Source organism: Microtus pennsylvanicus, chromosome 6 (assembly GCF_037038515.1).
Source record: "Microtus pennsylvanicus isolate mMicPen1 chromosome 6, mMicPen1.hap1, whole genome shotgun sequence".
NCBI classification, from domain to species: domain Eukaryota; kingdom Metazoa; phylum Chordata; class Mammalia; order Rodentia; family Cricetidae; genus Microtus; species Microtus pennsylvanicus.
Window position 1 is genome coordinate 65,605,678 of NC_134584.1, and position 24,909 is coordinate 65,630,586.

At 37.2% G+C, this 24,909-nt stretch overlaps 1 protein-coding gene across 11 annotated transcripts in view; it reads right to left on the minus strand.

Moving 5' to 3' along the window:
- Mef2c (myocyte enhancer factor 2C) overlaps window positions 1–18,235 on the minus strand; it is a 169,388-nt gene extending 151,153 nt beyond the window's left edge. For 3 of the 11 annotated variants that reach the window (XM_075976374.1, XM_075976382.1, XM_075976401.1), the window contains exons 1-2: window positions 17,860–18,077; window positions 1,792–1,888 (exon numbers count right to left, since the gene is read on the minus strand). The gene's annotated coding sequence lies outside the window, so the exon portion shown is untranslated. Of the gene's footprint in view, window positions 1–1,791; window positions 1,889–17,859 lie in introns of all 11 variants that reach the window. The other 8 variants (XM_075976384.1, XM_075976388.1, XM_075976373.1 and 5 more) reach the window with 7 other exon arrangements.
- Window positions 18,236–24,909: the final 6,674 nt, after the last annotated feature.

Here is a 24,909-nt window from a genome sequence, read left to right on the forward strand (position 1 = left end):
GGACAAAGCAGATATAGTCAAAACATGAATTTCAATTATGCTATTATAGTTCATTATAGAGGATATTTCTATTTATCACAGTCTATTTCAGTTTTATATTTATTTTCCTTCAAAATGAAACTTTTATTTGACCCTTTTACATGTCAAAGAGTTATTTAGTAATAAATATTATAGCAAATTCATGTTTATCAACAATAGGGTAAACATTCAAAAAATGCTAAGCTGAAGTGAGGATGATTTGAAACTTTAGGGCTGGAAGGTATTAAAATAGAAGATTTCCCCTCTCAGTATATTTAGCTTCTTAATTATGTGTGACTTATGTTAATACTAGCGTTAGTTACCTTCACATAAGCCTGTGTAACTCAAGGGGAAGGGAAGAAGTTGCATGAAAATAACCAGTAGATGGTTACCTGAGCTTTAAACTTAGTGGTAATCCATGAGGTGGTTGATCCAGAGTGCATTTTGTATTTGTCTTTAAATCACCTCAGACTTACACTATTTATTTACATAAATTTACTCAAACTGGGCTTTCCTGTTCCCGAATGGGACTTGGGGAGGATCAGAACATTTTCTTGTATAGGAAGTAGGTTGGTCTAGGTACTGGGAGACTCACAATTCTCTAATCCAATTTCAAAATTTGTGTAGGTGCTGTGTCTCTGTGGCAGGACACTAACATCCCCAGCACGCACCAGGTCTTTGCTTATGGTTTGATATCCAACAAGAAAATACAAAAACTGTCCTACTAAAAGATAAATCCTTTCTAGACTTCTGTCTGTGTGGTTATACGTGCTCTCCAATTTAGTTCTGTGCTTGAAAAACAAAAGAAAAATATTATATCATTTATATCAGGATGAACATAGGGATTTGTCTAGTTAATAAAAGGCAACTTTCCTTTAGGAAAAAAGAGCAACATGCTGGGATTGGTGTGCTGTTGAATCCCCCTCTCTCTTTCCTCTCTCTCTCTCTCTCTCTCTCTCTCTCTCTCTCTCTCTCTCTCTCTCTCTGTTAGTGTGTGTGTGTATAATCACCAATTTTCCTTACATTAATTATTATAAGTGCTTTATATTAAATATAAATACACATTAGCTACCTCTCCAAGGACTTATTTAACAATATATTTAAACAACTAAAGTTACATAGAGCATGGCGATTGTTTCAGCTCTAGAAAAAGCTAACATTCCAATTTCTGGTTTGGGCCATCTTACTCCACCCTCTTTTCTTCTGCTTCCCTACATTAAAGCAGCACTCACTCTACGAGAGCCCTGTGTACTGGGTCTGCCTGCTTTTAAGCCTGGCCCACGCTGGGTGTAGCTCTTGAAGTGAGCTTTAAAAAATTATTTTAAAGTGAGCTGGGGCGGTTGCCACAGCAACCTACCCTGAGATGAAGAAAGGATATAGATTAATCTACCCCTTAAGATTATTCAAGTGTACAGTATTTGTTCTTCAGCCAGAATACTTTCAACACAAATATAATTGAACATGAAAGTTTAGAAAAATCAGAGAAGCATGGTAAGATTTAAATTCTACAACACAAAACATATTTTAACCTCTTTGTAGTTGTCCTACGATGGTGTGTGTCACTGCCAGGAGACAGACTAGCTGCAGTAGAGACTTGCAAAGGTGGGCCTCGGATGCTGACATGCCTTAGGCAGCATGCTGATGTTCCGAGGACAAGAATGGCCAACTGCACCACGGCCACGTGCGCCAGGATTTTAAATACTTTAACATACAGAAACTGGTGCTTTTACTTTTATGGGAAGTGTGTGGTAAAAGATAAACGTGACCACTCACCACCTACACCTTCTTTATTGCCACAGCCATTTGCCGTCCATGCTCCGCTTCATCTCCTCAGAGGTTACTTCACAGTTTTCAGCTCTTTTTTTGGCACCTTAAAAACGTGTAAGTATAGAAAAAAAGTTATTTTCTTTAAAGCTGACATTAAAGTAGATTCAGATAGGTATGGTTTAAAAACTTTTAAAGGAAGGAAACTTATTATTTTAAACTCAAATAATTTACATTAGCTAGAAAAGGCTTTAAATGATCCACTGTGATAGTGCCCATAATTTTTTTTAAAATAAAATGATGGCACACTTCTAAATTTTACAAATTCACTAGGACAGCTTTACCCAAGCAGACCATACAGCATGTGCACTGAGTGTCACGTAGGATCTGGTTTACCAAACAAGGGTTTGTTATATGCCTCTTCTCATAGACAGTGAGCCTATATTTATCTTCACGTCTGTACTTTTGATTTTATATCTGATGAAGAATCACAAGAACAAAAGTAAAATAAAAACCCACCATTTCTGATGATAACAAAATCTGTCAAATTCGGAGATACTTGTAACAACATCTAAGTTGGTGAGAAGGCTCTTTCTAGGCATTGCTTCAAGGGCCATGTCAAATGCTTTGAGATTACTGATGTGGGTTCAGGCCTGTGCATGGATTCTACAGCAACAACACCTTATTCTTCCAAGCTGTGTTTAGCTACATGGTACTCTGTCTCAGACTAGCTTTCCATCACTGTGGTACACCAATGATTCTTTCCTTGGCTTCAGAACAGGAGCAGTCCCCCCAAAGGACCAACTATGACAAAGCAGATCACAAGGGCTTTTTCCCTTGTATCTGAGCGCACAGTGAGGAGTCATTTAGAAAACTATTCTTCTGGGTTGCCATCACATGGTTTATTTTGATCATATCGTGTCGGAGTCAGCCAGAGAAATGAAGAATTCGGACAGGATTTGTTTGAGGGCTGTGCTCATCGAATTTGCGGCCTTCAAACCCAGGCCCACTATGCCTAAATCTAAACTTGTTCCGGTTCTCAGACAGTGCCAAGTTCTCTGGCTAGTCGCTCTCTCTCAGCTCTGCTCCACTGTAATGTATATTAAGTGGGGGTCATGATGCACATATCTCCCAGGACCTCGCCACTCTACACTTCATGAAACAAAATCTGAAAGATACGCAGACAAACAAACAAAACACCTGAACTCTCTCTACAAAGTGAGATACATTTCTTTTATCAGTAAGTCCAAATAAGGCTTGCTAGGTAATTTGCTTCTAAGTGTGTGGCTCATCCGAAAGAATCCACAGAGACAGCTAAATTTAATGGGACTTTACGTTTACTCTCGCCATTGTTAGATGCTTATTGAAACACTGGTTCTACTCCATTTCTTGAAATATCACAAGAGACTTGAAATTTAAGGAGTGGGTATACACACTTCCCCTTTTAACCGTTTCTTCTAGAGTTTTCACTAGGTCTGTGCTCTTTCATTTTACGAGATCCTTAATAGGGGATGCGGTGAAAGTTTGGGGTTAAAAATTTCGCCCGGCATTTTGGTACCCACTTCTTTGTTTGGGAAGCAGAGGGCTGGGATTCAGTTTGCCGCAGGGCCCCTTAAAGAGCAGACGAGGGACGCCTCTGGTTTCAGCAGCTCACTCGGCTGAGTTATTGATTGCAGGGAGCAGCAATCCCTCTGGCTGATTTGTGTTGAAAGCGGACCCGCTGGCTGGGCGGACTGGAGAGGCGCAACAGCCGCAACACCACCCAGTTACTGCTTGGTCCTCCCCTCCGACATGGCTTTCGATCCTATCCGCTCTTTCTCCGCGGGTCTCTACTTCCTCCCACCCACTTTTCTCGTGGCCGATGGAGCTGAGGGGGTGGGGACTCTTTGCCCCGCGAGTTTTCAGAGCAGCCAGGCTGCTAGTGTGTGTGGGTGTGTGTGTGTGGGGGGGGGTGCTCGAGTGTGCCACGTGAGTGCGCCACGGACTGGGCGTAGGAGGCCGGGCCCTCCGACGGACCTGCTGGGCCTGGCTGCACAGGGGGTTGGGCTTGCTGTCTGTGCCCGGGACAGGAAGGGGTGTGCCGGCCTGCGTTCGGCTGAGAGGAGTTGTCTCGGCTAGGAGGAAAGAGACCGGTGGCTTGCTGATAAAGATGGGGTTTGATGGGTTCCGAGGAATGGAGGAGGGCGCCAAGACAGTGGGTGTGCTTTGGAAACGTGCGGTGGCGGCGCTGGTGGAGTTTCTCTGCTGGTCTGGATTTTAGGATCCCAAGAATATTTCTTCCAAGGAGCTGGAGATGAGCTCTATCCGATCTCCACAGACACCGGGGTTCAGCAAAAGGAGCCCACCACCCACAAAGAGCACAAAGTGCTGGCACGAGGTCGGGGTTTCTGGTTACTCGATGCGCATATAGCATTTTGCAATCCTGGGAGAGAAATAGGGGCTTTGGGCAGGTCCAGCCTCCCTGTCCTATAGCGTCCCTGATTTTTTTTTTTTTAAACAAATCTAATAGACCAATAAGAAAGGATCAGGGTCCAGAATTGGATTTAAACCCTAAGCACTCAGGATCTACAGAAGTATAAAAAAACAAAAAAACCCCTAAAAGCCAACCACTAACTTCAGCGGTTAAGCTACCTCTGTCTTGGCATAGTAAAGCTCACCAAGTAGAGAGAGAAGTGGGATGCTAAAGAAAATGAACAGTAAACCCAAACAAGAAAACTTCCTTTTCCTTGCACAACTTTCATGTGTTACCACTTGGAATCAGTGTTGGATGTTCTGCAAAAACAGCCGTTGGGAAATGGAGATTCTGGTGATGTTCTTTGTCTGTCTAGGGTGCTGTAAGTGTGGTAGGAAGTGTGGTAAATGTGGTAGGAAGAGCACATCAAAAACTTTGTAGCTCACTGTCTGTATACCTCTAAAGTGTAAACGTGTATGTCCTCTTCTCGAGGACTGCTTTGAATAGGGTAGCTGCTAGACACATGTGGCTTTTCAAGTTAATGAAAACTCAACATTATCCATATTTTAACTGCTTGATCACCAAGGCCCACGTGCTCAGTGGAAACTTTGAGGTAGGGATATATTTATATTCACCACTACTACATGGAGTCATACTGAGAGTACGGCAGTAAAGTTTTTAACTAGACTACAGGCTTTAAAAAACCTTCTGTTTGCTGGATGGTGGTAGTGCATGCATTTAATCCCCACACCTGGGAGGCAGAGGCAAGCAAATCTCTGAGCTCTAGGCCAACCTGGTTTACGGAGGGAGTTCCAGAACAGCTAGGGCCACACAGAGAAATCCTGTCTCAAAAACAAATAAACAAAACAAAATATTTTGTGCTTGATACTAGCCAGATTTTAAGACATTCTGCATTTCTATTACATAGTTGTTGTGTAAAATAGTTTTCAAGTCTGAATTTTAATGTCTTTTATGTTGAGAAAGATTCTAGAAAACACCTAATGCATACGTCGTTTTGTTGTTTTTCAGTAAGGAAGGCAAGTCAACAACAGAGAAGCTAACCAAGTGATCCATATCTGTAAATTTAGAAAGAAGCTTAAGCCTCTGATAGAGCCCAAGATCCTTGCTACTGGCTAGTACACCGTGTCTGGTTTGGCCCAGCAAACTGACTATGTACAAAGGTGTCTTGACAGATTTTAAGCAGAATTATCCTTTTACAAGAGAGAATGCTTCTGAGGATTCATCCCGGAGAAAATTCCATTTAATACAGAATGAGCTGCATGAGGAATAATACTGTCTCCCAAACTTAAACTGTGTTACTGATATTATCAAACAAGCACATGATACTTTTCAAAGAGAGCTATTGGGATTTAATACTCTGCCTACTTGTACTTAAAACTTATGCAGAACTAGCATTATACTTTTAGAATAAGAGATAAGAAGAAATATTGAAGTCCAAGAAAAAGATGTTATCTGAGGTGAGACTTGCTAACAAAGTATAATCTTCCTCAAATTTGATAAGAAATTGAATTCACTGATTTCACAAGATAGGATTTGCTCAGAAATGTTAATGCCATAAACAGAATGAAATCAGAGGTATTGCTACGTAGGGTGAGAAAATGAGCAGCAGGTGCTACGGCATTTTAGGCTGAGCATCACTTGGTGCTTTGGTAAGTAGTGAGGTGATTTATTTTGCTGCACTTGCTCCCTACATTTTTTTGCTGTTAGTTGAGATTAGTTTTGATATTAATCTTGCCCATTAATGGTAATTAACCTAAATAAAAGTGTTTTTTTTGTTTGCATCAGCATATTCACAAATGGGAACTAATTTTAAAATAATACTTTTGAATGTTGGATTGATCCACTGTTGAGTCATCATCTGTTTCTCTTGTCTATTTACCATTTGCTCATGTTTGAAAGAATTTTTCTCATGCGACTCGAAATCCAAGGCCCTACAAGAAATATCTCAGTTTATTGTAGACGGAGCAGAAGGCCTCAGCCTCCCTGTATATGGTGAGATCCCGAGGAGAGTGTAGCCCCAAGCCAACTGCCAGTACCATAGGGGAACTGATCACATTTTGAGCTTCCTTATACATAAAATGTTGAGTTTAATGTGATATTCTCCATGTATTGCTGCTAGGAATGAGAATCCTCCATGCAATAAGCACCAGGAACGAGAAACAAATTATGCCATTCTGTGTGAACAATTCCTTCTTCCCCAGGATTAAGTTCCCTATCCACCCCCACTGTGGCTGTCATAGAGAAAGAAGTAGGTCATCAGAGACAAGAGGATTGATTCAGGATAAGAACAGGTCTTGAATTTTACCTCTGAAGAAGTGGAAATCTCTTTAGACATAAAATTCTGTTTTACTGGGTCACGTTGACTTTTTCACAGGTGTGTGGTCTCTAGGCTACTTTTAGCCCTCATGTGGACTGCTTTCTGCTTAGTCGCTGCCTGGCTGCTGAAAAGGCACTGGACACTCCAAGTCCATCCTCTCGTCACCTCAGCTGACCTTTGGAATGCAGTTGTCGGCCAAGAAGACATTGATATCCCAGTCTCCTGCTAGCAGAATTCTTTAGGGCAGTGCCTGCTCAGATTGTCTCCTGATGTCATTCCAAATGTCTGATGGCCATCTATGGCAACTGGGCTGGGCTCAGGCCTCCAGGGAAAGGGGAACTCATGGAATGTTTGATCGAGCATTCTGTTCAAGAGGGACCTAGAGTCAGTGTTCTGTTGCATGTGTGGTAGATGTTACTACTGCATTATGGGGCAGGCAATGGAACATGAAAAACAGAAAGATAGTCACTTTGGACTTTTAGTAAAAGCTGGAATAGACTATATTTTTTAGTAATATATATAAAAATAGGCTCAGGAACTTAAAGACTTTGTATGTGGTGTTCATCGTAACATTAGTTATTAAGATCACACAAAGATGTCTAGAGAGGAGGGAATAGTGGTGATAAAATATAGCGTACTCTGTCTTTCTATGTAATTTTCAATCATTGTTGTTCTATTTAAAGGAAAGCTTACATTATTTTAAAATACTTTATAGTCTAAAAATTTAAGTTAAGCAGATTAAAATTATTTGTTAAGTTGGAAAGAAATACACAAAAATATGTTTTCAATATATAATAATTCTATAAAGATTTAAAATAAGTACATCCATAATTATGCTAATATTCTTACTTTCCAAAAAGAAAGAAAATTCACCTTGTGTGGGGTGACAATTTTCTAAATTATCTTGAATAGGGTGAGAATGCAAACTAAAATAGCAACAAAAGGAGGAAAATAAAACTTAAGCCCGTGATTAAAAGTAGTCTGCTTGTTGGGTTATCCATTGAGCCAAAGACCCAAACCAATGAACGTGATTGCATATTACTTTGCTAAATTTATGTTTGACTCTTTAAAATCAATTGTATTTATAATCTAAGTGTAATACTTGTGATATATGCAAAATATCGGCATTCTTAGAATATATATACAAATAAGCATGTTCAAAGTAGTTCATATTTCTTCGTCACTTGATATTTCAAAATTTGTACTGATTAGTTTATGAACATTATTCCTTTTATCCAAGCAACAACTTCTTATAGGGCTTCTGTTATTATCTCCATTTTATAGATATTAAAAACGAAAGCTCAGATGAATTTGTCTGTCCAGATAGCCCACAAACATCAAAGGACACAACATCAGACTTAATTCATTCCTAAAACTCTGTTCTTAGCTTTGATACGCCTTTATATTTGGACTCAGCAGGGAGTGATAAAATCATACAACTGGAATAAATTTCAGAAAATTATGTTTACTTGCTGGTTACCTACTTCACAGTGGTTATGCCAGGGCACTAGTTCCTCACAGATGGTTTTGCTCGAAGTTATTAGATGTTGCCTTGGATATTTGCTTAGTAATTCTAAGAAGCATCTTGGTATTGGAGAGTCTTTATAGTTAAGTCTGAACATTTTATGTTAAAGGTAAATCCAAAGAAAACCCACAGAATCAAATAACCCGGGGTTAATTGGGGCTCACAGAGACTTAACTGACAACCAGAGAGCCTGCAGGGCCATGATCTAGCCACATATGTTACAGTTGTGTGGGGGGCTTCTATCAATGAGAACAGGGGCTGTCTCTGTCTCTGTTACCTGCAATTACGACTCTTTCTTCCTACCTGATTGCCTCATCCAGCCTTGATAGGAGACGATATGCCTAGATTTACTGTGACTTGATATGACATGACGAGTTGATATCCACGGGCAGCCTACTCTTTTCTGAAGAGAAACAGAGGAGGAGTGGATGGGGGAGGAAGAAGGGAGGTGAGAGGGGGGGACTAGGAAGAGAGGTAGGAAGGGAAACTACGGTTGGGATGTAAAAGTAAACAAACACAGAAAAAAATAAAATAGTAGTAAATCCAAACCACAGGTAGTAAACAAGGTGGAAACTAAGATTTGATTATTAAACCTGAAATATTTGATATTTGGACAATAAACAGACATTAACTACAGTTAGAAAATTATAGCTTTATGCACATTCCTGATAGAAATGCACAGGCCTTGGGGACAAAGCTTTGATGTGGGGCACCGGCACTGAAAATGTTTACAGGTCGGTGCTGCTGCTTAATGATTGCATATTATGGGAGGTGTGCCAAAGGCAGAGAAAGGTGAGTGGACTGTGGATTAGATCACAGGGTCCTGAGAAGAGGGCCGGACCCCCAACAGGCAGTTTGCTGAGAGAAGGATATGAAGTTATAGTTCTACCTAACCTATAGGAAATCCTCAGGAAAGTACATACTTTTATCATTTCAGTTTCAAGTGTTCCTGTTCCACAAGTCCCTGAAAAGCACATTGCTATCAGTTACTTAATGATATTTTAAAGCAGGTATTCTTTTCTCTCATTTCATACTTCAAAAAAGTTATTTTATAATTAAATATGTAAAGTAAAACATATCCATGCTACTATGTTGAGGAAAATCAACATGTATTATACCAAGATACTTTATACTTTCTGGGTGGTAACATATTTGTCAATGTTCTGGAGAAATTAATTTTCACAGAGAGCTTTCATTTGTATTCATACTGGATTTTTTTTAGATATTTGGAAGTGATGGTATTTGTCTAGAGTAAGGATCCATGATTATATACTTTGGTTATCTCAGAAATCTTGTAAATTGCTTATTGCTTATTAACATTTAAACTTATGAGTCTGAGCCTAAGTGCATAGGATGAGTGACTGTTCGTTCGTCAGTCTATTCTTTGGTCTCCCTAGGAGTCAGGGATCACACCTGTGTGCAGGCAGCTTTGTGACATCACTGAGACTTGTCTTCCCCTAAGGTCCTTCCCTTCACCTACCTTCAACTTGCCCTTCTTTCACCTTGGCTCCCCAGCAGGAATTTGAAAATCAATAACAGCTCCTTCGTGAGTGCCTCTATTTCCTCTTGGCCTTCTACTGATGGGACTTACAAGGTCCTTTCATCCTGCAGCATCCCCTTAAGCCCCAGAATTCTCACAGATTGCCTTTTATGAGAGTCTGCTGCTTCCACGCCTTATCCACGACATCCCCTCGATATGTGCTACCTCTTTAAGTGAATATTTTTAAACTTTTAAGAGGAAAAAAAAATGTTTCGTTCGTTTTTTTCTTTTTAATGTAAAAGAGTCTCTAGCAGAGTCCATAAGCTTCCTGCTGTGTTTCTAGAGGTGTTTTTAGGGCAAGCTTTCTGTGTGCCTCAAGTCCCACCCACTGCCAGCCACTTAATTGTACACACAGAAGTAAGGGAAAGTGCATGGGAAGGCTGGCTCTGACTTGAAGAAATTTTATTGCTTCTGAAAATGTTGGGTTGGAAGACGAGTTCTTTGAAAATTCATGGGTTTCCCCCCAGATTCTGCAAATTCCCCTACCTGTTGCTTTGGCCTCATTTTATTTTTGCGTATGAGTTTGACACCAACTGAACAAATATTTGTGCCTCTTGTGCCTTAGCGTCTATGTTGCCATTCAGCTTACTTCATGTGCATTCCCTTATATTAAAAGCCACCAGACGTAAAATTACAATTTGCTCAGTGATATCTTGGAGGGATTTTAAGAACTCTCTTTAAGATAGTATGTATTTCTTCTTGAATGAAGGACATGGCGTTTGGGAGTGTTTTCGGATTAGAGGACAAAGTTTGTGCTACCTTTTCCCTATCTCCTCTATAAAAATCACAGATATCTTTCTATATCAGAAGAGGAAGCAAGAACATATACTTTGCAACCTTGTATGCTCACACACCTGTACCTAAACAGAGTTATGTCATATGAATGGGTTTTGTAACAATAGCAATATTCATCTTTCTGAAGAATTTCAGAAAGGCAAGGGGGATGTTTGAAGAAAAAGTTTCTGAGCACTACATGAGAAACTTTTTGCAACTTTCTTGTTCCTTTTAATGTCTTTAGCAATAGATGATCAACTGATAATTTCCCTATTTTCTACCTTTTCTTCTCTTTCCACCCTCTCCCACTTCATCCCTTTGATCCTTGTTACTCCATCCTTCATTTTCTGTTGTAGATTCCTTTTCAGTTGTCTATACAATAAAGCTGCTTTCATGTTAACAGCTAATCATTTTTTTTCTGTGTAAAATCAGATGTTTCTCTTAGAACTGTGGTATACTACTACTAGCATTTTTTTCATTATTTCAAAAATCACCACAGAATTGCCACTACAAAGAGCTTATACGTTATACATAAAAATTTTATACATAAATCATATACATTATATGATTATCTTTGTTATTCATAAGTATACTGATGATTCACAATGAACAAAAACTATGCTTGTAAAACTATTGTCTGCGAAAGATTTATATTCACCATCCATACACTCCTAACTCAACTTCACATAGCTGTGAGAGTCAGGTCTGTGTAGCCTAGGGCTATAAAACAGCTCACTCAGAGGAGAATTAAGCCTGTAGTTTCTCCAGATCAGCAATGATTAACTGAATATGCTTATGGTTAGTGGATGCAGACTTAGAGTAATCACTGTCTATCCTATTTTCCCGAAATAACTTTCTTGAAGAATCAGCAGAAGTCACTTGGTCATACTTAATTCTGCATTATTTAGGATCTTGAGTAAGACCAAGGCTTTGCTAACTTGGGGGACAGTTATCATTTGCCAATTCAAATAAAAAAGGTGAGTCAACTACTTAAGCACTATATGCTTAACTTATTAGACAATGATTAAAAACAAAAGTTATGTTTGTAGCTATAGCCATATGTTCCTATTGGCCTCTAAGTATATGGGATCACCATGCATGATTTTCTTGCTGCTTTGGAACATGAGAACTAACATTGCACTAGAGAAGGCTAAGAGGATAATGACCAGCTAAGATCACAGTTTTGTTCAAGGGCCTCAGAATCAGCAAGGGTTGAAACTTGACTGTCTGAACCAATCCTGGTCCATGAGTTCACTCTCTCAGGAAACTGCCTTTTAGAATTTACTTAATCTTTCTTTGTTCCTTCCTTCCTTCCTTCCTTCCTTCCTTCCTTCCTTCCTTCCTTCCTTCCTTCCTTCCTTCCTTCCTTCCTTCCTTTTAAAAGCACAAAACTTGAGACAGTCTCATTATGTATCCCTGGCTGGGCTGGAACTTGCTGTAGAACAAATTGCCCTCATACACTGTCAGAGGTCTGTCTCAGACTCCAGGGTGCTGGGTTTGTAACTGGGAACTGTTGTGCCCAGTTTAGGAATCATCATTTTAAAAGTCTCAAAAATCAGGTATGATGGGATTTGCCTATAATCCAAGCATTTTGAAGGCTGAGGCAAGAGTATTACTTGGAGTTTGAGGCCAGTCAGGACTGCTTAGCAAGAGCCTGCCTCAAACACCCAGTATGGTTCAAACTGTAAACAAGCAAAAGACATCCTACACATACAATGCTCATTGTAAACTGCTCACTAAGAAGCCAATCAAACAGCACAGGAACTTCATTTTTTTTTCTTTCTATCTATGTATCTACAAATGTGTGTATCTATGTATCTAGTTGCTATTTTCTGAAACATAATCACTTCATTTACCCTCTTCTTTTTCTTCCACCAGACTTCCCATGGATCCCTTTCTTAAATTCATATTTAAGTTATTTAGTTATTGCTGCATGCATATATGTACACACACATGTGCAGCGTGCACATATGCACACACACGCACAGCATCTTTCTAAAATATCACCTGTCTCAGTCTGTATGATGTGACTTGTATGCATGTTTTCAAGGCTGACCTCTTGGTAGCAAATGGGGATCCAATTTACTTAGGGTTCACTCTATTTTTTAGTATATCCGACTGAAAACCCTAATCTTTTCTTGAATGGAAAATGGGGCACTCAAAAAATGTGAAGTGGGCATCTAATTTAGGGATATTTAACATTACTGATGAGCAGCACACAGGTGTGCATGCTTTGGCTACTGCCAGTTTCTTTTTTCCTGAAAATAAGACGAACACTTGTCTCCAGTGACTTGAGTACCCAGAGTCTCTCAGTAAAACGACTTTCAGATGCTCGTATGACTTTGGTAATTAACTCTGCCTGTCCAGAAACCACAAAAGACCTTCAGAACATCACCAACTTCTGCAACAGGTTGGTCATCAATCTTCCTCCATACGTAACTGCTGCTATTAATCTCTCCAACCTCCCTCCATATCTAACTGTGCCATTAGTTTCTCTTAAGTTCAGACATCTATAGTACATCAGAATGGGAGTTCTCTGATGTCCTTGTTTCTTGCTGCAATGTCTTTTTCTTTGTTTTTGTCTTACAAAACAAGCATTATGTTCACTTACAGCATTTATGTATCATAAATATTTTTTTAACTTAAATTGTTCCTTCCATTTCATGAAACTGAAAATATTAAATATCCATTGGATTTCCATCCAACTTAGCTGTGGGCATACACAATGAAGTTCAGAGCTTCATGTAGTAATGTGATGTTGAGGATGTGAACTGTCACGTTATGTAAAAAGGGCACCCTCGTAGGTGCTTTACTCAGTAATATGCTCTGCAGAATTGTTTCATTTTGCCCTTTAACTTCGCAGCTTAGTGCTGGTCTGGGATTTCCTTTATTAGGAGTACTTACATGGAGAAGACAGGACATGCCATTGTAGCTAAGATTTCCACAATGGCCCATAGTCCTTTTGGGACACCTCCCGTGAAGCTGAGAGAATACTCTCCTGGTTAGCTGTAAGTTCTTTCCTTGGGGTTTGTGTGTAACTAACCCAAAAGCCCTAATCCATTTAGTTGTGTCACAGAGATTAAGTGACTTCTTTTCAGTCACAAAAGTACATAGCAGTGAAACAGAGCCGAGGACTCTGATCTTCCACTTCCGTCCTGGTGTTCTTTGAACCATATTCATCAGCTCTAGAGAGAAATACTTGTTATCCCTTCGAAGCAGACAAGGGACAATTCACTTCCGTAAAAACTTCTTTAAGATGCAAGATACAATTTTGTGTATTTTCTTTCGATACCCCGGTTTTCAACAGTAGCTTCAAATGGATGTTGTTTGCAGAATAATATTTTTGCAATTGATTTGTATGCTGTTATTGCATATTGTCAAATGATCTGTTGATTAACATAACAAAACAAGCAAATAACATTTATAAATTATAAATATATAAAATTTAGTTTAAATATCCCCATTATTGATTACTCTAAAACAATCTTTTGAAGAGAAATAGTAGCCACCATTTTTATCCATATCTTATATCTATATTTTGTTTCCCCCCAATTTTGTGTTTTTGTAATTTATCTGTCTATATGTCAAAGCTCTACTTCCTACCTGTGAATGCCGGTTTAAAGTTCAAGGGAGGGGGAATTGATTGGGGGAGGGGAGAGAAATTGGAAGTGGTGGGGGGGAAGAGACATAAATCTTTAATAAATAAAGAAATTAAAAAAAATAAAGTTCAAGGATAAGATACATTCCTTAAAATCAGAAAGTATTGTTTAACTGAAATGATTTCCTTTCTAGAGGGCAGAAAATGAATAATTGTTTGAATATTTAGATTTTTAAATCTTGATTGGGTCAGTTTCTTGTATGGGATTATCAAAAAATATATCAATAGTAGTTGATATAATCAATACTATTTGACTTGATGTCAAATACTTACATTAATAAGATGTTATTGAATAGTATGACCTCTGAGATTGCGATGATGCAGCCATTGATCTACACTATGGTTTGTTAGTTAGCACTCTCACACATACGTTAGTTAACTGTTGAGTCAGTTTTTTAGTATACTGCATTGTGTACTATATGTATGCTTATATTATGGTATATTTAGTATTTTTAATTCTTCTCCAATCTTTCAGAAAGACCAGACTAAACTTTTGATTTCTATATTAATTTCTAAAGCCTATATTGTGCTTTAAAAAATTCTGTTATTTCAAATACATTGGTATTTCTAGTTTGCAAATCCACTTGAATGATGAAAAGATTCTAAAAGAGCTCAAAATGGGCATGTTTCAATGTGTTAATGTTCTTAATGCTTTTACAGCATATCGTACCATACTTTGGTAAACTATATATATATACATTCCTGTATAGATATTTCTACTTACTGAAAAAGGCTTAGAAAGTAGCTATACTCACGCAACTTTCCCATGTGATTCTTTTTGTTTGGTATGTGATTGTCCACATTTTTGAAGCCAAAGAAAACTGAACTTGGAACTGAGAGACAAGTCCAAATTTGTGTTCACTTACTCACACTGAGACTGAGTTAGTTTCAATTCTATTATTTTATGGAATTTCTTTAAAATGAGAAATTGGAGCTTCAAAGTCTTCCTCTTGTGACTTTTATGAACTTACTTCTTGAGCTCAAAAGGAATGTGATTCAAGGAGAGACACCTATCTTTGATAGAGGGATAGCATTGCTTGAGTGCTTAGTGTTTTGACTGGTGTGTACACACCTCTGAAAGTTCCTTTAAGGAAACTAACTCTCTCCACATGTGAAGCATGTGTAGACATGAAGAGAAATTGGGCAAGTAAGAAGAAATTGAAAATAAACCTGTGATGGAAGCAGCCTGCTAGGCAGAGGGGTGATCCTCTTTTATTTGTCCTGTCTGTAGTCCAGGTATTTGGATTTGCAAACTTCCTGGCACCAGGTATTATCAACAGGGATGAGTAATATGCCATTTTTATCTTTATTGAGTTACATCTGGCCCACGGACAGATGACAGCTGTCCGTCAGGTGTCTGGTCAATGAGGAGATACGTATAAAGCTGCCAACGTATTTTTTGTTTCTTTAAATTATTACAAGTAAACTCTTTTACTTAAATAGATGGTCAGGCACCATGCAGTTTACTAATTATTGTTAATTACTGGAAGAATCAGTATCCTTCTTATCAATACAGAAAATGAACAAAAAGCCTTTTGAGTAGCCACTCAACCAGGTGAATGATGAATTTTCCACCACTGAAAGAATTATCTTTATAATTATGAAGATGTATTTCAAGGAATCCCTTAAATGCATAGGGCAGGTATGAGTCACTGCCATTTTAATCCAAAATTTGTCGCTAAGGTTTGCTAAAGGAACCAATTCAGACAGATGAAAAGAGTTAGCATGGGTTTCTTGTGACCTAGTGTTAAGATTTGTTAGGAAGGACACACATATTACTGCATGGTAATAGGGACGTATGGCTCCTGATAATTCAAAGAAAACATGAAATTTTCAAAGCTTGAATTCCTGGCACAATGCAAATGATAAGTTTTAGACTGTTTGGATAGGCAGACTCTATCTAACATTTTTTTAAATAGCTTGAACTCCCCATAGAAAGTCATAAACAGTAGTTTGGCAGAAGGTTTTGTTTCTTTATTCCTGTTTGAGTGTTTGTTAACGACAATGGGGTAAATTTTTCCAATTGCAATGTACACGAAAACTTCTTAAGTGTAATTCTGAAGCATACCTACGTGGCTTATGAGTTGTAATAGTTTTCACTTTCAAAATTAAGTGCTTTGGTTCTTTAAGGACATAGCATTTAACAAACCAGGAAAATGACCTCTTTTCACATGTCTCCTTTAAGAGGCTGGGAAGATTTTTAAAAATTTAATGGGTTTGGTAAGTCCTGTGTCAGAATCAACAACAAACTATGACAAAGCCCCTGCGGCAGCAGCTCACAAAACACTTTCCACCTAAATAAAAATATGCTCTGATAACCAGAAGAACAGTCCATATGCAATACTTGATAATTAAAGTAAACCTGAGTTTTAATTTCTAAAAAATATGTATTCAAAAATGTTCTTAGGTGAGTCTGTTTTTTTAAGTATTTGGCTTTTGGTTACATAGACCATTTTTGGTAATTTAAAACCAGTTTTCATATTTTTAAAGGGAAATCATGCCTGCTTAAAAAGTATTTATAAATTTATATCATGTCCAAACCACATTTGATTTAAAAATGTTTTAGATAAGATAATCATTAACAAAAGCCAGATTTTATATTTCTCCCACTTTACAAATATGTATTAAACATGTAGATTAGAAATTATTTATGGCACCATCAGAATAAAACATTTACTTCATAGTCTTAGTAATTTATATTTGTAGAAGCTTTTCTCTTCTTAAGTACCAATCCTACCCCCCACAGCCCAGAAAATTGATTTTAATGCATAATAATTTATAGCATTCTTGATCAATGTATGCTGTTGTGTCTTTTACATTCATTAGCCCATGTTGCTTGTGAATATGGAATTTACTTATTAAAATGGTTTCATATGTTTGCTATGTATAGTCCCTAGCTTTGAGCTCCTTCCTTGCTTAAATAAATGTTTTCAATTTGCTATAATACAACAATTTGTAGAGAAATGCTGTGAAGCATAGTTAAAAGAATGAGTCCTTGAAATAGAATCACTTTTTAAAAATATGTCCTAACATGTGGTCTCATTTTTCCTTCTTTTGCATTAATTAAAATCCTGTTCTGAAAAAATATTTTTACCCAACTTTTGAATTCACAAAATAAAAAATACCAAAATATATAAATGTTCTAATTTTGGAAATAAATGATGTAAAACTCTCTTTATTATTCTCTTGATCATTTATCCTAAAGATTTTATTCTTATAAAAACCTTCTAAAAGAATGAAAAATGTTGTTCCTTTTAATTATTAATTTTTCTGTTCACTTAGTTGATTTTACTGCATATTAAATAAAACTAGCTCTATATTCCAATCATATTCCTATGATATGCACACATTTAAATACTAACACATGGGAGTTTTTGAGAAGAACGTGTACCATTTCACAATTTGATTATGGAAAATTTTTTGAAAACCTACACTTTACTCAAAGAAGATTATGAGAAGTAGATTCAAGCGAAACTAAAGTGCTATGATGTAGCCTCACATAGCATGTGTGATGTACTCGCTGTCTTCACACATCCAGAATAGTAATCAGAGAGAAATATTGAAACTATAAATTATTCTTTTTACAAATTATCATTTTATAATTTCAAAAATCATCAAATGTTAAAAGCTGTTTATGTGCACCAAGCAAACCTACAGTTGGGTAGTTGGGTCTGATTGCACAGCTCTCATCAGCTTTGTGAACATAGGTACCTTAGCAGTGTCTCCTCTAAGATAACAGAACCAACTTTTAGAGATTAAAAAAAATTATATTTTGGCAATCAAAACTCACCAGTGCCGTTCTGCTTCCCCAGGAAGTTGTGCCCTTCAGCACCTGCTGAGGGCTTTGTTGTCCAAACTCTGGCAGGTAAAAAAATTCCTATAGAATAAAGCCAGACCAGCTGGCTTTGAAGAGAAACCCCCCAGTTTGGGCTGTGTTTGCCTCCTCTCCTTTTCTATGAAGACGGAGGCTTTGCCCCCTTGATCGTCAAGCGGTGAGATGCGTGATCCCTCTGCACAAGTGTCTGGCAGGCCCGAGTGCACCTGCTCATGTCACTCTGGGGTAAATTTAGCTGTAAAGGTATCATTGACAACCAGACCTTTGTCAGTGCTGGCAAAAGAACACAGAACTGCGCTCCCCCCACCGCAACCTTCTACACTGTTAGTTCCAGTGGAAAATATTCAATCGGAAGTCTATCCAAAATCATTCCTAAAAAAATGAAATTGCTTTCATATGGTATAAAAAAAGTTAACTTTCCTCATTTCACACAGGCTTTAAAATTACATTTCCAAGAATAATCTTGGAACAAGACAAGGTTTTGTTCAATTAATTGTGGCTGGAAAGTTTTTAATGGAAACATAGCACACGCTTACTTCATTTCAGGGTATTAAGCTGTGTTAAGCACTATAGTTGCCGTTCTTTACCACAGGTCATTTTCTCTCTTCAGTCCAAAGAAATATTAGAAGGTTAGAACTTATCACATAGGCAGGATTAGTCACCCTCCCAAGTTAGAAAGCATGAGGCTCCAGGAACCTTGGAGTCAAGCTAGGTGGTCATGGCAGTTAAAGTACTGGGACCCAAGGATGTCACCACACCACTTCGAATGGAAACACATGCCTGTAGACACCCTTCCTGTGTGAAGCTCACCATGGCTGTAGTTCTTTCCTGATTAGTTAAGGTAAGGACATTTATCGTTTGTTGGAAGGTAAATTTCTAGACTCATTTCTGCCTCAGGGCTTAGAGTAAATCCCGCTGTAAGGAAAAGACAGGCAGTGCTCACAGATTTATTTGGCACAAACATAACAGTCCAGCTGTAGGAAGCACGCTAAGGAGGAGCATGTTTGGACAAACCCTTCGGAGCTTCCACTTTGACAATCATGATTTCTTAGTGCCCTTAATGGGAGTTGGGCAAAGTACCTGTTCTACCATTATTGCTGTTTACAAGGCTTGGGTGTGATGATAAAAAAAAATCTGGGTCAAAATAAAAAATGCTTTGTAAAATAAACAAGGTTCCTATTTACTTACTATGTATAAACAGCCACTCAACAAGCCTCATTTCTCTGCAGGGCACCACTTTCAGATAAAACATAGACCTGAATGGCATCATCCAGTATCCAAGGAAACCATCTAAGTACCTCTCTCACTGTGTACTTCTCTTATTCAGAGTTTAAAAGCTAGCTGAGTACTGAATAAGTGAGTGTTTTTATTTAATAATTATACGGGTGGGACTTTTTAGGAGCTTGCTAAAAAGAAACAGGTCCTTGATTGTTATGTGCGTCACAACAAACCCCTTATGTTTCCTCATATTTCATAAAATTATGTGTTTAGCCCCAACCTCTACATCAGTTCTCATTCCGACGTACAACACAGCTCCTCAGAATCTTAATGAATCTGCATTTCAAAGTTCTCCATGACCCATTAGCGTTTGTTAAGCCATGTTTCAAAGGCCTTGTATCAGGAGCAGTTACCAAAGTGGAGTGAAACATTCTTCAAGTTTCAAAATGAAGAAAGTTTGCAGCAATGTTTTGCTGGTGAATGCTAACAGCTGTTTATTTGGCTTCAGCCTTGGTTGAGAAATGAGCAAGTGAACAAAATGAGGTTATATATTTAACTCCACCAGAGAATCTTGAAAGTAAGCTCAATTTCTAAGAAATAACTACCTATTTGGAGAAATGTTGGGAAGTTAGTATGTCTTTATTTCCTGTCTCTGCCCTCCCTCCCTCCTTCCCTCCTCCTTGCCTCTCTCCTTCCTTTTCCTCCAGTGCCCCCACCTTCCTCTCTTTCTTTGCAAATATGTCTGTAGATACTGTAGTATGCTAATTTCTTAAGAGCTGTGAAATCTAATGGGGAAATTTATTTCCCCAATAATAAGCACATTGTTAGTCTGGAGAAAGAGTCATTACTAAAATACCTGAAGAGAAGATGAAACTTCTACTAACCATTTCTTTATATGGGTTTCAGTATCTTAAAAATTGTGAGTATCTATATTTAAAATAACCACCAAAATTAAAACGGGTACTATCTGTTTTTAAAATAATATTGTTTTTAATATGACATAACTATACAACTATACTCTGATATTTTAGTTATATTTATGTATATATAATTATATATATTATACATTACAATTTTCATGAAAATACTTAAAATTTAAAATAAAATGTAATTATAGAATCTGTTATCTTATAGATCTAAGTATATGACTTATGTAATTCTTTAAACACAGATATGCTATTTTTTATTCAAGACTTTCAGGAGTTCCATTTAAACGTACCCATTTTAGCCCTTATGGTTGAGTTTTCCACACTATTTTTATAGTGGTGTTCAGTTTATTATAAAATTATATCAAAATATACTCTTTATACATTTTTATATTATCTTTTTAAATGTAAGAAAATTCACCTTTCTGAATTAAGAAATGGAAACAGTTATGTTAGCATAAAGAAGTTGCTGGAATTTTGAAGAAACCTAAATAATTTTGAACCTATGAAACAACTTTGATGTTAGTTTTTTGTTCTAGTGAAAAAATTTACAAGTACAAAGTCTGAGGTCAGTGGTCTTGATGTCTGAAACAGAAATTTTAGCTTCAGAATAAGCTTACATAAAGTGTGAGGCAGAAAAAGTTAGCCTAGATCATTGTGGTGAACAAACCATTGAAGACTGGCTGAGGAGAAGGAATGTTTCATTTTCTAGAAAAGAAGGAATGTTTTGAGATACATTCACAGACAGAAGAGAAAAGGCCCTGACACTAAGATGCTATGCATGTAGTTTTAATGTATGTGTTCCTAGACTTCTATATTAACATCATAAAACTTAGAGAAAGCCTACATTTCACAGTTTCTGTCCATCGGTAGTGATCTCACTAATGTGAACTAATGCTGTTCAACAGAAATTTCAGCAATACTTCAAATCCTTTGTATCTTCACTTTGTAATACTGTGACCATTGGTGACTTCTGGCTATGGAACAGAGGAAGCAAATTTTGCATGTATTTTATTGTACTTGCAGAGTCCACATGACTAGCAGCTATAATATTGGACAGTACAGTTCTAGTTCATGTCATATAAAATGCATTGCCAACTACCAGGAACCATGACAAAAACCATTAATGAGTAACAGAGAAATGTACGCTGATATTTATTTAGTTGAATTTTAAGAAATATTATCAGGCGATTGATTAAAGAAATACCCCTTTGTAAAGATTTTTAAATCTTTGGTAGTCTGTCGTATAACACTATTTCTTCAATTTACTTAAGTATTTAGATCAGCATTATAGTTAAACTTCTTTATAACATTTACCACAGATGAATGTTTTTAATATTGTTGATGGAAAGACATTGTAATAATCCTTTATAAGCCTGGGTAGCAGATTTTAAAGTGACCATTATGAGCACTATTATACCAGAAAGATACTCTAATAAACATTCTAGCTATGGTGATAAATATTTGGAGAAGTTCAGATACAATTTCTGCAATACATCCTGTGCAAAGAATTTCATATATGTAACCAGTCTACAAAGATGCTGACTGCCTAGCTCCTCCATAGCTGATTCTGCTCTCAAACCAAGCATCAAGGTTTAAATCTCCATGGACCTTTGGGTATTTACTGTAAGTAATACAATATATGATATCATGTGATATACAATGTGATATTGTAAGTAATACAATATATAATATGTGTGCATGTTTGTGGAGGTCCAAAGCCTTGACTTTGTCTTCCTTGACTTTTTCCACTTCACTTCCTGAGGCTGGACAATTGGCAAATGAAGATGATCAGTTATGACAAGTCTGGGTCAACAGTGTGCCAGGAATCCTACCTCTGCCTCTAGATGACAGCGGGGCTGTCTTGAATCCTTGCATTTAAGTATGTTCCAGGCATCCAAACTTTGGACCTCGTTTTTGCTTCACAAGCAATTTATCCATTAAGTCACTTCCCCTACCCTAAAACATTTGTGAATATTTCCAAAGATCTGTCTGTCTAGGCTCAATACTCAAACTAAAGTGTGTGAGTTGAAAGTGAAGGTAATACCAAAAAACTATCAAGAATGGAAAATTGAATTATACAAATATTTCAAGGAGACTGTTTAATAGCATGCATATTCTCTATTAGATTTCTCATAAATTGGGCCTTGTAGAAAATAAAGACACCTAGCAACCATAGTTGTAGACACAATTTTTTTTTCGAGACAGGGTTTCTCTGTAGCTTTGGTGCCTGTTCTGGAACTAGCTCTTGTAGACCAGGCTGGCCTCGAACTCCCAGAGATCTGCCTGCTTCTGCCTCGCGAGTGCTGGGATTAAAGGCGTGCGCCACCACTGCCCAGCTGTAGACACAATTTTTAAAATTATCTTTTTACATGTCTGTGTCTTTTATTGGCCCCACCTACTTTGCTGATTAATCTGTTTTCTCACAAGAAGGCCTAATCTTACCCACCAGTCGTTCTGTGTGGAGAAAGGGTGGCTTCTTTTAAGGGAATCCATATTCAATATTTAGTAAAATTTTATATAAAAATGTCTGAAAGAACTGTTTCATTCAGAAAAATATGCACTTATGACTTCTGATTCCTCAAAGGCTTTCTCAATTTATCATGTATTGATTTACACAGGAATAACTTTATCCTTTTGCTACAACAATCCCAAGAACACTAGCAATTAGAAGTATTGGTGTAATGACCTTGAGTAAGATACATCATCTATCTTCATCAACTACCAGCTCACATTTTGCTTCATTATTCTCTGTTTAGTAGTTACCGTAAGCTGTTTGGAAGCTGATCTCAAATATAATATATTTTCATCTGTTAATAATTTGGTAGGCAACTTTTTAATGATTAATACCTTTTAACTATAAAATTAATCATATCCAAAAAGTTGGTTTTATCTAAAGTCATTCTCAAATATGTTACACTGCATTTCACATTTGCTTTTGTTATGATTTTTTAAAAAATATTTTCTACCTCTTAAAACAAAACTCAAATATGGTCTATATCTTATAATTGGATGGTTTACCTCTTTTACTTTAGTCTACAGGTATATATTTATTTTTTTTTATTTGCTGAGAAAAGAGCATTGTTTGATGCTGTTGAGTATTTCACGCTGATGTATTTCTGTGACGTTGTTAAAGAAGTTCCTTTGTTTTCTGCTATATCTTTCAGTGGTAATTAAGATGCTGAAAACTCGATCATATTAATTTGGGGCAGAGTAGGAAAGATATGGATTCCTTTTTGTAATTTCTATTAGTACTTATTAATTATACAAATTGGTTTTAATCATGATATTTTCATACATACATCTAATATGACTTTGTGATGTCAGATGTTAATATTCACTACTTCTGTACACGTATCCCCTAAGGTTTGCAAAAATACTGATATAATTCTTTCTGTTTCTTCTTAGTTTATTAGAAGGAATTTTTCCAGGAAGATAAAAAGACTTTTCTTGAAGATTTAATTTCTAGAAAAAAGTGAATATTTATTTTGTTCCCTTGCCTTTAAAAAGCTTGTTCTGTGTATAATGAACTACTCTCGATGTCCTCTGATGGTGGCCAGTGTCTCAAAATGTCCTTCTGGACAGTCAGTCCATTGGGGATAGATGTTACAGTTGTCTCATCTTTGCTTTTGTCTGAGTTCTCTCGTCTGTGTCTTTGAAGGAAAAAGTTTTTGAAAGCTCCTATGATACCCCAAATGATAAAATTTGACATGGTTACGTTGAACATTCCCTCTTACCAAACCCATAATCAGTTAACAATCCACGAAGTTGTAATTATTTGTCTTGGAAATGGCCCCTCAAAATGATATTCTTGAAGTGATGGGGAGCCTTTTGTAGTTGGCATGGCACTTAGTTTAGGTATATTTAAGGGAAATAGCTGGAATTCATGTGCTTTTACAGTTTTATCTTTGCAATGTTCAGATGAAACCTGGGTCCTCACAAATGTCTGGCAAGGTTAATACCCCTGAGCCACACCTCTAACCCTTCTTATTAATCATTGATATAAATACATCAAAAATTTACAGTATTACTTCAACTTAACATGTATTCAAGCTAACATGTTTTAATGTAGTACAATGGTTGTGGAGTAACATACTTATAGGGATGGAGAACACTAGTGGTCATTTGGAAGAAGGGAGGTAATGGGGTAGAGTTGGTGGTAGATAGAGTTAGGAAATTTGAAGTAATGATTCAGTTAAGTGTTTGGATTAGGCCAGCTGTTGCTCGGAACTAGGCATGTGATCAAATTACACAGAGCTCCGCATATATACGCCAGTACAAATAGGAGGGTGTACAACTGGAGAAGGCTGAGTTTGCTTATTGGCTTAAACCAGTTTCAAGTTCTGGTCTGAATATTTGCAAGATACTAATTTTGGAAAACCAGACTAGGGTACGCATTTGTTTTGTGTTCTAAAAATTTTAATTGTATGAAATAATCATCTATCAAAAATTATAATTTTTGACAGAACTGCACTGACAATCACGATGCTCCCCAATAATAGCTAAGAAGTAGTGAATAGAATACGTGTGAAGACTACTGTCTTTGTTTTGTGTTGCTATAACAAAATACCTACTGCTACGGACCTTATAATGATGCTTATCTGGGGCATGATTTTGGTGGGCAAAGGATTATGACAGTGAGCCTCTGGCATCTTGGCAATGGGACAAAGAGGTAGAAATAAAACCATTACATGAAGAAGTGTATGTATGGAGGCAGGAGGCCAGAAAGCAGTGAGAAATTGGCTCACTCTTTCATAGCAACGCTCTCTTGGGTATTAACTGATAACTGACCTCAGCTGCTCCCTAACAAAACATATTAATCCACACAGAATGTTGTAGTCCCTGTGATCTTAGAGTGTCC